We start from the raw sequence: 13979 nt of genomic DNA on the forward strand, positions 1-13979 counted from the left end.
GCATCTAAACTGCAAATCCATGGGAGCAGGTCATCCTTGAAGGAAAAGATTTTTGTCAATACTTCCTCTTAGGTTGGATCAATGTAGCTGCTGCCACACCTCTAACAGCCTTAGAGCAGAAAGAGAGCTGACTGGTTTGTTTCCCTATTCCTACCAACAAGAAGAAACAGTGTCCATGCTCCAGCTTGCCTAAGTTTCTTCCAAGCAATTAAAATTTTAATTCTAATATAATACTATTGAGAAGGTCCACATGGTGCTGTACAAAAAAATGTATCATCATGTAAAGTTTTACAGTTATAAGTGCCTGGGTTTTCTTCTATACCAAGAAATACCTACTCTTCCTAACAATCATTGCATGAATGAAACCTGTACCAACATAACTCGCTTCTATCTCAGTAGCTGCATGCTTTATGGGAAGCTTTGATTTCATACACACAACCACATAAATCCCATGTATATATCAATATATCTCTGAATATATGAAATACATATTCATATGCATGAATCTTTTTCCCTTTTCCCGTCCTGCACTCAGAATCAAAGCTGTATACACTAGAACAGCACACACCCAGAGACAGTTCTGAAAGGGTTTTAAAGGCAGAATTATCTTGACCTCTAAAAGGGGAGCAACAAAGAAGTCACATGAGATTTTGAACAATACCAACTCCAAGGATCCTAATAGGATAGCTATAATGTTATTTCTCTAAGTGAGAAGGGAAGATTAGAAGTGAGTCAAGACTGACATAATAATGGCCTCGAAAGAACAATCATTTCCAAAGCGAGAAGGTACATGGGGGATTTTGGAGATAATCTAAAAAGTAACATTCCCCAGCTGTGATTCCCATCACATTAGCTCATAGAGTATCTTTTTATTTCTAGTGTCTCTTCACAACAAATAGCCTGGAGAGCTCAGCTCTTTAGAAAACGAACTAAAGAGCACTCTACTAGGGGTCCTCCTGAACAGCCAGAGAATGACATAGCCAACCTAAAGCACACATTCATAGCATAACTGATGCTTCCAGCTAACAGGAGCTGCACTAAGTTTCACCTTCCATTTCACATATCATCAGTTGGCAGTGTGTGATTACTACCTCTCTCACTTTCCACGTCATAACATTTCCAGCCTGAAACATGGGCACATACATATTTATATAAAAAGTACTTGTGGTAAAGGCTCACAGGAAAAAGTTCATAATATGCTTTAAAAAGTGTGATATTGCTTCCTCTGAGCACTGAATTAATACGGCCAGTTCTCCTTTTAAACATTTATACTGCTAGTTTCCTACTTCAAATGAATTAGTGAAACCGGTTGAATATCTCATATGAAGAAAGATAAATTCATTTCACTATCTAAATTCTTGTTTCCATAGGTATGAGAGAAAAATGCATTAAGTGGCCATTCTGTTCAGCATTTCCACCTTTACATTGACCATTAATGCATAGAGTAGAAAGAGCAAGTATAATGTGTTACTTGTGAAGAATCCCTTTATGTAGCTTTGGTTCAAGGAGGGATTTCCCTCATTCATTCTATTTTTAAAATCCGTGAAACAGGGCTGAAGTTTCAGCTAATCTCATTTCTTTCAGATGTCAGTTCAGAAAGAAGAGGAAAGATTTGCTTTCAACTTTGAGCGGCTTAGCTTTCAGGTCCCTCTGCAAGAGAGGCTTGTCCATTATTCAGATCCATCCAGTCACAATGAAGTGCCCAAATCTCCCTCAGTGGGCCAGTAAAACCCAAGAAATTCATTACATAATCACACTGGTAAATTCTTGAAGGAAGAATGTGGGCACACACAACTACTGCAAATGATGATTCTCTCTCCAAGTCAGTTACAAAATCCCATGGATATTTCTGTCTAAGATATTTCTGACTAAAGGCAGTTTGTCTTTAGACAGTTAGATGATAAATCAATGCTTTGACATCGCACACCATGCAAATTTCAAAAAAAATTAAAAAAATCAGTTATATCTGAATAGTAACAGAACAATTACTGACTACAAACATCACACTTGGGAACACAAGCTACATGAAATACAGGGTGTAGCATGAAGTGTTTAATTTTATTGCAAAACAGTACTTAGATTTCAGGAATAAACATCAAAACATTCCTTAAAGGACATAAAAATTTCCCTTGATTGTGATTTTCAAGTATATATAGTAAGAATTAAACACTTAGAAATATTCCTATTACTATAGCGCATAACAAATTAAACCACGAACAGAGCCTACTTCATTAGGTGCAGCAAAAACAAAGACAGCTCCTGAGATAATTACCTAAACTACTTCTTGTACTGTGAGCATTTGGCCATTAACGTTGAAACTGCATTGTCTCAGCCTGAGGGAAAGATGCCATGTAGTTAAGGATGCACATTTTCTGTTGTGCAATGCCCTGTTTGGATTGCTTGTTTCTCTCTGATCTTCATGAACTACGTCAAGTTGTCCTTCAGTATGCAGTGTGCAATTCTCCACATTCCAGCTGGTTCAAGTGGCTGCTGTCACAGCCAGACCCCTTGCCTCCCTAGTAGTATGCACCTGAGCTAGAAAAGATTTGGTCTTAGGCGAGATACTGCAAGCAGACAAAAGCCATGTGTGGAAGTGACTTAAAAACGACCATTCCCACAAGTAAAAGAAATCTGTACCAACAACTGCACTTGCACACTCATGCTTTTAAGACCCTCCAAAAACAACCAGAAATGCTTCCCATCAGCCTAAGCCAGTCAAGCTATTAACACTCATCTTTGATTGGCAGTGGGAAAAGCTAAACCAAACCTATTTTTAAATGACATCAGGAGTGGATTATTACAAGAAAGTTACCTGGGGTATATCACAGCATCCCTGAGATCTCCCTCACACACTGTGACCTGACTCTCAAGCACCACCATCTGCATGGGCCACACTGCAGATGTCCTGCCATCCCCTACTTCCCTTTGAGGGCAACCCCTAGTTAAACAGTTACAAATACTTTTATTAACATGAAAATCATTAATGTCTCCTGAGGATACCTGAAGTTAATTGGCAGAGAGAGAAAGATCAGTCCAGACTGTCATGAGGTCAGATACCATGCACGACCTAATGCTGCCTGAAGGTGAACTTCTACAAAGCTAAGATTTCCCCCAAAATGAACATGTCCAGCAGGACTGCAATACATTCAACCCATCTAGCAATTCCCTAAGTGTGACAGCACTTGTTTCTGTATATACTAGTAAAAAAGAAGGGGAAAATAATTTAAAAGTTTACATGCTTCTGCTTGGTTGAGAAGCATTACGCTCAAGTGTCAAACTCCTTTTAAACTTTCCAGTAACATAAATGTCACCACATTTTTTTGTATATGCAAATACCTCACCTCCAGTGGGTTACAGCAGATCTTCTAATTAATCTCTGTCATAGTATTCAAATTTTAACCCCTTCCCAAGGAAAAAAAAAAAAGGAAGCTGTTCTTTCAACTTTCATTCAATTACGACTCTTTCTTTTTTTTTTTTTTTTTTTTTTTTTTGCCTTAGAAAGGTAAAAAACAGATTATTTCCCAAGAAATAGCATACAATTTCTCATCAAGGTTTTCTCAGTTCAGTTCTATTATTCTGACTATATATAGTCAATAAGGGTGCAGCAGAGTAGGTCTAAAAAGCAAAATACTGACTATGACCACCGTTCAAGATGATCAACTGTCAGGAGAACATTTAAAGAATTAGTTCTGCAAACACATGAAAAACACACATTTAAGTCAAATATTCTGAGTTTTTACAACCCCCTAAAATTATCCCAAAGGCAAAATTACTTTACAATATTAATTAGTGAAAAATCCCAGAGAACCAATTTTTAACCAAGAATTATAAAGCACATTTCCCCCTCTGCTATAAATAGCAGCTGTCCTATTTATTTTTCAGGCTTTTTACTCCACACTGTTACTGTTTGTATACAAACTTTGACAGCAGAAGGAAAAAAAAAGAAAAAGAAAACCTACATCCTTCAATACTTTAAGATAACCATTAAAATAGATAACCTTTAAAAAGAACCATAACTCATCATTTTGAGTTTATCCCCATAAACACTGTTGGCTAATTCCATTTACTCCAGAGAAAGCCAGGATACCCTCTGAGAAAATCACAGATTAGCCTACGCTTACAAAAACATATTCTTTGAAGTTTTAAGGACACACTTCACTTCTACAGAGACTTCCCCACCACCATCTCCCACACACACAGCCTCCGTAAGGCTCTATTGCCTGGCAAATAAGATGCAAAATAATGTGCAGACAGCAGCCATTTGGCCAAGCGATAGCACATGAAACACAGCACATGAAACAGCAGGCAGAGTAACTAGGAAAAGGTTCTAATAGTTATACTGCTGCAGTGAAGTTTTCAAACCCAGCTCCAGAGTTCTGCAAAACACTCTTCTAGTGACAGGGCCATTAAGGCTGGTGGCATTTCCTCAAAATTATGGAGATACATATATATATACACACACACACACGTGTATGTATGAAAAAGAATTTATTGTGTATGTACATGTATATATATGAACAAACTAACAAGATCTAGCTATATTCAGGTATTTGTGGTATCAGATCATAAGTGATACAAATAAGGGTCGCACTTAAGTTTTCAAACACTTGTAATGATACAGTGCAATTCTCTCCCCTTGCAGTGGTTTCAGCACTAACTCTTGCCATACTCTTCTCCTGCGGAAGACATTGAAAAACCAAATTGAATGAAATTTAATCAGCTAAATCTCATTAACTCCTAAACAAATTAAGTTAGATTAATTCAGGCCGTGTATAAATAGTTTCATAAGAATTTGTTGCTTGCTAGTACTAAAAAAACTCAGATCTTTTTCCCGAGAAATAGGAAATATATAGGAAACATAGATAACAGCCTCTCTGGTATCGCTTACAGGTTAACCCTGCAAAATCCACAAATAAAAAGGGAACCAAAAGATGCAACGCTGACACGTGTATGATTAAAAAAAAGAAGAACCACAAACTTTATAAGAAAGCAAGCAGCAGTGGTTTTCAAAGCAGAAAGTGAAAATTGCACAAGCCAAACCATCTTGTTTGTTTTTTTTTCAGTAGGTCATCTCTGAAACTGGAAAATTTTTGACTTACTTTCAAAGTGCACAACTGCAGTGTTTCCAAGTCTCCATTACATCACAGGCTCTTGTTTTGACAGACGCTTCAACAGAATAGCATTCGGGACTCTGAGTTTAAAAAAAAAAAATCTTTTTAGAAAGATGGAAAGGTAATACTAGTTTCTCATTTCATAACAGTGAGAAAGATTACAGGCAGTATTATAAAGTAATACATTTTTCAAGTAGGCCAGAGAAGTTTTCTAACAGCAAAAAGAAAAACCGCTGCCTAAGACTACAGCACTGCCACCAAAATATCTCATGAGAAAGAAAACCTAATCCTTCTTTGTTTGCTTGTAGCAAACAATTCATTTTTAAATAGCTAGCTTACTAAGATATTACCCCAAACACATCACTGCTGACCAAGATGTAGTCTGTTGTGTTTATCGACATCTGATGCACACAGAGCGTGTCTCCTCCTACCGCTTGTCAAATGCATTGCTTATACTGAAGGGGAAAAGGGCAAACATTATAAAGCTGCATCTACCTTAAGGTTGGTAAGACTGAGTGATTTTCATGTGAGACTGTATTCTCTGTCGATCCTCTTACTGCTGCTTAACCTGGAGTTACTCCATTAGAAAATAATTGATACTTGTTTTTAGCACAGATTAACATAGCTAGATTTGAGCAAGAATGACTGCTAATTAATGAAACTCAGTACTTAAGGTACGGCATTCAAGGAAAGAAAGAGCATGGGGAAAAGAAGCCAAAGTTTACAACGTATATGACCAGGCTGATTAAGTGTTTCAATTTCACTGAATTTAATAATTATTATTATAGTTTAAAAAAATAGGAGGAGTCTGGAAAAAAAGTAGAAAACCAACCCATTAAAATGGTTGGTGATAAACCTCTAATCATCCCTTGGCCACCAGCTTCTAAAATTTGGCATCACTGAAATTGTACAATGACTTGAAATATGAGTTAGTAATTACCACTGGTCGCTGCATACAACAATTCCAACACATCCACCAAATCTTTCATCAGAAATGGATGTCTTTCATTTTCTGTAATTACTATAAACATTGCTCTGCCACTGACCAAGATTTCCTTACTATAGAAAACCCCGTATATTTTCACAACAGAGCATTCTCTGCTATTCTATTCTCCCCCACAAAGAGAGTTCATTACAGCTGAAAGTACTGACCGGTAAGAAAAAGCAGTCAATGTTCCACTGCAACGAAGAATAAATTTTATGAGTTAAAACGTGAACCTACCCTGGAATCTTTTTTCACCTATATTTCAAAGAAGTGTACAACCCTTTCTCAGTCTGTTAAACATGCTAGCAACAAGAACTATAGCACAGCAGAAACAGCAGGTCTCAGAAACCTATTACTTGCAAAAATGGACAGATTTTAAAAAAGGCTTGGAGTTCACTCAAGAGCAAAAGCTCTGCTGCAGCTGCCATGTTGTCACAATCCAAAGAAAACAATTGTGAACACTGAGCTCCCTTCAGAGCAGTTCATGCCATACCTTTTCATTTCTGGCCCACCTTCTCTTTCATCTTACTCTCCACTCCTTTGTAACATTTGCCACTTATTTTCTGCAGTTACTTGAAAATTCTTGTTTTCATACTCAGATTCTCCATACTAAGTGAAATATTTATTCCACATTCTATGTTTTGGAATTTATATACATCCTACAAATGGAAAGGTGTCTTATTTTTCATAGTACAAAACTCTACAGAAGCTTTGCCAGATACATAAAATGGAGCTGTATCCTCTGAGAAAAGTATACTGCTATTGCTTCCAGTTTAACTTTTTTTGCATAATAAATTGACTTTTAAGCAACTTTGAGTCTGATTAGCAGTCTAAAGAGCAAGTATGGGCAAACCTAGAAGGCCTGAAACAAAATCTATTTTCATATATGTATATAATATCAATTCTATAATTTAGATATTTTTTAAAAAAAAAAACAAATCATGTGGCCAAAATACAATCTGCAACTGTCTACTGTCTTCCACAACACATCTATAGATTACAGGGTGTCAGCTCTTACCCGAATTCCCTCTGCCAACCTGTCTGTGAAAGTGTGTTTCATCAGTGACAATATCAGAAGGCACTTCACTTCAGACAAAGCATATTTTCATGTACTCAGGAAAACATTGGGGGTGGTTACGTTCGTTTCTAAAAGAGGTTGATCTGCTTGATCTGCTTAATTTCTTCACCCACTGGTAAGTAATATCAGTAGCATCACCCACTAGCAGTAATATCAGCTTCCACATTGCATTTCTCAAAAACAAATACAAATTTTAAGCAGAAGCAAAAATTTATTGTTTGGTGGCACCAAGTCAGAATTCAGAAAGATTGTAAGAACAGGATCTTTGGGGAATAAACTAGTGTTTCTACCAAAGCAACCTGTTTTCCCTCTCAAACTGCACTGACGATGGAACCATCGGAGAGGAAAGCCTACTGCAGGTCACAAACCTCACGCAGGTGAGCGCCCATAAAAATGAGCGTCCCCAGTTATTATTCCAGCATTACAAGTAACAAAGAACATGAAACAACATGAAAAAACACGAGCACACCTGTTAAATGCTTGTTGGCAGTCTTCAACCAGCTGGCAAGCCATGCATTATTTCTCTGACAGGCCTCTTGCCTAGGAAAGCATTGCTACACTGTATCTTAGCGAGTAAATTTCTGACTTTCCCCTGGCTTCCACTACTCCTGGCTCCCCGGATCCTGGTTTATAAATCAAATGATTGGCAATAAAAGTTATACTGGGGAGAACAGAAGCAACGAGACTGGAGTGTGCACAGGCTGCCTGCCTGCCCTCATAGAAACAGGCCTGCAAGCCCTGCAGAGCACCACATCTCAATGAAGCTGTAGGAGAAAACACCGCCGGTTCCTTTGCAGAGCTGTAAGCTTTCTGGAAAGCACAGCAGGACATCCAGCAGAAGCTCATGTTTGGACAACACTTAATAAACCGCATCCCTGCGCAAGAAGCTGCCAGGCTCCCAAGTGGTCCTTTCGCCACAGCCCACCTCTTCCCAAACCCCAGCCCTGCTTAGCCCAGCTGCAAAATGAGCCCCTGGAACAAACCTTTCTTCACAAAAACCTGGGCTGCATTACAGGCTACAGCAACCTTGCGACTAAAAACTTCCAGCCAAGAGGTTACCATCCAAAATGAAGAGCAGAAAAATTGGGAAAATCAATTTCCGAGGTTCAAAACCATCACCCACTCAAACTCAGAGAAGACCATGACTCCGACATTAGTAAAAGCAAAACACTGATCATTCAAATATCATACAACGAAACTAGCCAAAACAGCAGACAGATGTCCAACACTTTTTCTTCCTTTGCTCCCTCTTTTTTTCTTTTTTTAAATAAAGGTAGATAAATGCTTCCTTCTTGTTTTTATTTTATTTTTTATTTGGAGGAGATAAAGACTAGGGGAAGTCGCAGAGAAAAATCATGTTTAAATGCAAATATAGTGTTTGAAGAAGAACAAAGCCTGAAGTTTTCACAATGCTGCAAGAATTACACTGCCAGTCTGTCTCCTCCTACCCACTATTATGTGTGATATAATCACATACTGCATAGTCGTTAATCAAAAGCGTCTCAAAGCTTTTCACAAACATCTAGTCAGGCCTTATAAAAGAACCAGTCGCTTCCATCTCTGCAAACAAAGGAGTGCTCCTGTCTTAAGTAGAACCCCAATGCCTGCGTCCCAGTGTAATGCAATCACCTAGATGCTGCTTCTGGTCTCCCTCAGAGCTCTACAAACATTCACTACACAAACACAGCCATCAGGTACAGTTACACCACTTCGCTTAGAAGACCAATCTGGCTGTGAAGAAACTGCTCTTAAAACAAGCTGCAGGGCTTTCTTTGTACTAGGACCAAAGCACAATACACAAAGCTCTTTAATTACATGTGGAGAGCAGTGCTAAAAAGCAGTCCAGCTAAAACAAGCTCTTGAGCCCAGGAACACACAAGATTTGTAGGAGCTGTAAGTGCTGAAAGGGATATTAACTTCATTTTAAAGAGAAGATTTTATTGTCCTTCCCTTCCCTGAAAGCATGAAGGAATGAAAACATGCCTCTAAAAACATAAAGCCGGGCAGGCTTCAATTCAGCAATACTCTGATGAATATTTATCAATTAACGCTACATAAAATGAATAACTCTAGATATCAAATCCATCCCTGAATGTGATAACAATAGGAGACAAAAGTCTCTTGAAAAAAAAGTCTTGAAAATTGGGCACATTGCAGCCTTCCCGAGAAGACCTAACGCCGCCTCTGCATACAGCAAGATTACCTGACCCTTGTTGCTGTTGTGTACTACAGAGCTAGGGGAGGAACTTAAAGGAGAACCTACATGAGGCAGGAAAGAAGAGAAAAAAAAACAAACTGAATATTGTCATATGGATTCAGAGCTCAGGCAAGACCTGTTTTGAACATGTTCAGTTCCCAAAGCATTCCCTCACAACCAAGGATCTCACAAGTGAGACTGAACTTTCTCAGGGCAAAATCAGCCAGACAAGAGCTAAGTCAGCTCCTTAGAGACAGAGCATTCACACTCCCCTTTGCAGCTAAAGCTGTGAAGATGGGGAGGGGAAACCGCCTGGCAGCAGGACAAGCAGAGGGCCTCATCTATCCACACCTTTGGTCTGTCTTGACATGGTGCTTTTGTCTGAGGGTCTGAAAAATACGGCAGTGGTATGCACCAACAGGTACAGACATACTTCTCACCTGCACAAACACCTAAGGTGAAAAAAAAGGTGAAATAGCACAGCACTAATGAAAGTAACCAGCACTGTAAACCACATCATCCATTCCATCTCCATAAAAATTTCTCAGGAGAGGCAGAAAGTAGTCTCTAATAAAGCTTTCTATAGACAAACTCACCTTTTTACCATTCTATAATGTTTTATACTTTAAGAACAACCACATTCCTAGCAGTAATTTACCAGATATTAAACTTAAAATTAAAAGGCAACACCCTTTTATTTATGGTGACCTGACAAAGAGGTTGAACACATTAACAAAACTTCAAAAACATATAATAAACATTACAACATTTGTTATACCATTATCCAAGTCTGAGCTATTAAACGTTAGCACTGCAGCTGAAGATGCAGTATATCCACTGAGAGCTTAAAAATATTTCACAGTTAATCAAAATGTGGCTAGAATATGAGAAGTACCCAAAGAAACAAGAAAAGTTCATGAATAAGAGCATCTCAGAACAAGCTTAAGCACTGTATATTGATTTCATACCTTACTGCTCCTTACCAGTGCATAGGGCAGATCACCCTGGACATAGCCTCATCTGCCCCACAACATCCAGAAGTCACTTTAGTCTTTGCTGATGTGTAACATGCTGCAGCTCTACTTCCTAAAGTGGAACAAAACTGTGTCCTAAAGCAATAGTGCATGCAAAGCCAGGGTCGGAGCACATTTCATTATTGGTACTTTTGCAAGCAGGATAGAATACATCACGTTCAATAAACCAATCATAAGCATATGCATGATCTTTACAGCAGCACTTATGTCCACACCCTGGAAAATTATTTCTATCATGTTTATATAGAAACCATCCCTATCTTTTCTATTTCCCAGCCTGATAGTGTACTGTTCTGCATCAACTACAAGATTCAGTTATCCAAAGGGCTGCGCAAACAAACTTCAGCAGTTTGAGAAATGCAGTTCTGAAAAAAGAGGAAAAAAAAAGTGAAATTGCTTATTCATAATTAATTCATTGTTTCTATGAACATATACTAACATTTTTCTGCATATGCCTGCTTCTTCCAAAGCAGAAACTCAGCTTCCGCATAAGTTACATCGGTACCCCATTCCCAGCACTCATGCTCTCCTCCCAACACAGGATCACAAGATTTCACATTAACCACTCACTTCCAAGCACAGGACAGAGAACTGCCATAAAACCTGGGCAGCCTTTCATCCTGATTTTCCAAATCAGAACCCTCAAGCACCTAAAAAAACCCCTACTGAAGAGCCTGATCATCCAACTTCTTTGTGTTGAAGTATGAGCAGGAAGGCAGGAAGCTGCTCAGCCATTGCTGCTGTAACCCCCTGCACCTCCCTGAGCCCCACATACATGCTTGCAGCTTCTCAACCACCCTATGAGTGTCCTTCTCCCTGCAGACACCACCTATCCTCTCAGAACACCCTGCCAATCAGATACGTTACTCGTTTTGGACTATTTGCTAACTTTACTTAACACCTGCTCTAGTTTTAGTCAGGTTCTCCTTTCAAGCCATCTCTGTAAGGAGCAGCCTGATAACTCACCGACCATCAAATCGCTTATGTGCTGTACATGTGTAAACATATAAAATGCAATGGCATTCACAAAAATTATGAGACAGTACAGCAATCTACAAACGTAAGCAAACACAGGACATCCTTTCCATAAGGAAGCTCAGGAACAAACAAGTTACACAATGCATTTTATAAAAAGCAATGTTTGGTGTTTAGTGAATGTGTAATACAGTCATTTTTTATGGAGTTAAAACAAGGAAAACAAAATATCATGCAGGAATATAAAGACATTAAGAACCCAACATGCAGAAAAAGCTGACTGCCTCTCAAAGGAGATAAGATATTGATGCAACTCTTTCATGCAACTTCTTGAAGAAATTCATTCAGAAATACAGAATAAATCACAGATCTCTTTTGTGCTGATATGCTGTATTTGTCAGTACTGCAAAGTGAGAACCAAATCTTTTACTTTTAACTGCACAAGCCTTATTAGCCAATATGTGCTTTTATATCTTATAATTGTATTAAATAAAGAAATACATGAATTTATCATAGTTCTCTGCTTCCTAGAAATAATGATCAGGCACAGAAAGGAAGTTAATGCAACAAAACTGCAGATAACAGTGCAGATTATTTTTTTTAAAGGAGAAAAGGGAAGGAAGGAAGGGAGTTATTTACAGTTTAGAAGCTTTTCTATAAAGATCTCAGAACAATCAAATTAATTAGGCTTGATTCTCACATAGCTATATTACAGAGATACTCAAAAGTGACATTCTCTTATACCATAAGCAGTAAAATACTGGAATTTCACTTCATTAGGACCATCTACGCTGCATTTGTTGTCAAAAGATATTGTCTTTTAGCCATGTGATCTCTATCCTGCTGTGTCCCCACCAGTACACAGCAAGTGCCCAAGGTGAATCACTGTACTGTTTGGCTGAAAAGCACAAAAAAAGAAAAAAAGAAAAAAAAACACCCAAAAAACTATGAAGTCAAAGAAAATGTCTGTGCAGATCCTTTAGCTGATGTGTTTCTCTGCCTAGGAAGCAAATCTTTTAATAGCACTACCAAGAAGGCATGCAGAATAATTCAGCAGCAAGAAGCCATGCAGCAGCAGCACAGTGCTATGTTGCATCCACCATGCAGCCTTCCCTCATCAATGGGATCTGCTTTTATCTCTGGTTGAAACCCCAGCTAAACTACACAGGGCATCCACTGAACTACTCGCACTGCCTCAGCCTGCTGAACACTGTGCATTTGGAGAAGGTTGAAATGTATCTGCTCCACAACCTTCCACAGAGACTGAAATTTCATTTTCAATACAGGTTTTAAGCTTAATTTTAGGACATGCTGCCAAACTTTAGCTAAATTATTTTTGTGATCGTGATCTCAGAATGCTCTTTCACTTGGGAAATGAAAATTTGTAGTAGAAAGCTATGTGCTAGGAAATAAATTATTTAATAAAAACATTAGTCTCCTACAAATCCTATTGCATTAGTGCAGCAACTTAGGCAATTTGCCTTTCAGTCCATCTCTTGTGCTCACAAACTGTGAGTACCCTGCACAACTACCACAGAACTCTGGGTGAAGAACAAAAGAATTTGGGTATTACTCTCTCTGGAGCAGTAGTTCAGGCACTGAATTGCAAAGCACCTAGTAACTTCAAGATTCCACTTAAAGACAATAGCCAAAATATGACACGTCAACTCACCAGACAACATTCACTTCCAAACTTCCCTCCTTATTCTGCACATTTTTTTTTTTCCTCTAAACATGAGGGTGACCTTGTTTTTCCAAAGTGTTTTGAAAAAGGCTGAAGTGTTTAAATGTCAGACAACATCAAGCATCTCTTGCTTTTTATAATATTTCAGCATGTCTATACAGAGAGACTAATGTACTTACTACTACTACTTTTTTTTTTTAGTGCTAAATAACAGGCTCGGTATTGTTATTTCCCATTCACTTCTTGTGGCATCAAAAATTCCACCCAAACGCAGGTATCCATGCTGCCAGCCCACATACACTTTTTGGCAGCCTCCAAAGCCATCAGCTCTGTGCTGTGCAGTGACTGACACCAGGGAGATATTGCCCCAAAGTGAAGCCTAGGACTGAAAATGTCTGCAAGCATCGGAACCCATCATCTAGAAATTCATTTCATTTGATGAGTAAGCAAAGCCTTCAAAGGTCTTCTAACTCAACAAATTTACAGAGCACGTAGGGCCTCACACTTCAGTTTTAATTAGAAAAACCCACTAAACATTAGAAAAGAAATTAAGAACATTCACAGAGAACATATGCAAAAGTAGATTGAAGATTCCAGTCCAAGATATTTGTCTCGCATTCCTTCAAGTAACTACTGCTTTCAGACCTCTTTGTCTATCCTTTGACATTGGAAACATGAGGAATTGTTTCTTGGTTCATAAAGAACTGGAAAACAGAACAGCAGCAGAAGTCTGTGCTTTAATTTTTTATCTATTTCCCTTATAAACACATAGCAAGTGTCTCAAGTTTTATCAGCTCAGCTCGTCGTCAGCAGTGTAACACAGTTGTGGTAGGAGCAGAGCAGGGGTCAGTTATACAAACCAAAGCACCGCAGAGATACCACAGCATCTCTGATCCCCTGCTTCCTCAAAAGCTG

General features: G+C 38.5%; 1 protein-coding gene across 13 annotated transcripts in view; it reads right to left on the minus strand.

Annotated features, from left to right (window-relative positions):
- SIPA1L1 (signal induced proliferation associated 1 like 1) overlaps nt 1-13979 on the minus strand; it is a 196213-nt gene that overhangs the window by 149451 nt on the left and 32783 nt on the right. For 11 of the 13 annotated variants that reach the window (XM_090141103.1, XM_090141097.1, XM_090141099.1 and 8 more), the window contains exon 2: nt 5100-5191. The exons of the other annotated variants lie outside the window; for them this stretch is intronic. The gene's annotated coding sequence lies outside the window, so the exon portion shown is untranslated. The remainder of the gene's footprint in view (nt 1-5099; nt 5192-13979) is intronic. 13 annotated transcript variants of the gene reach the window in all.

The sequence above is a fragment of the Phasianus colchicus genome, chromosome 5, assembly GCF_987193195.1.
Source record: "Phasianus colchicus chromosome 5, bPhaCol1.hap1.1, whole genome shotgun sequence".
NCBI classification, from domain to species: domain Eukaryota; kingdom Metazoa; phylum Chordata; class Aves; order Galliformes; family Phasianidae; genus Phasianus; species Phasianus colchicus.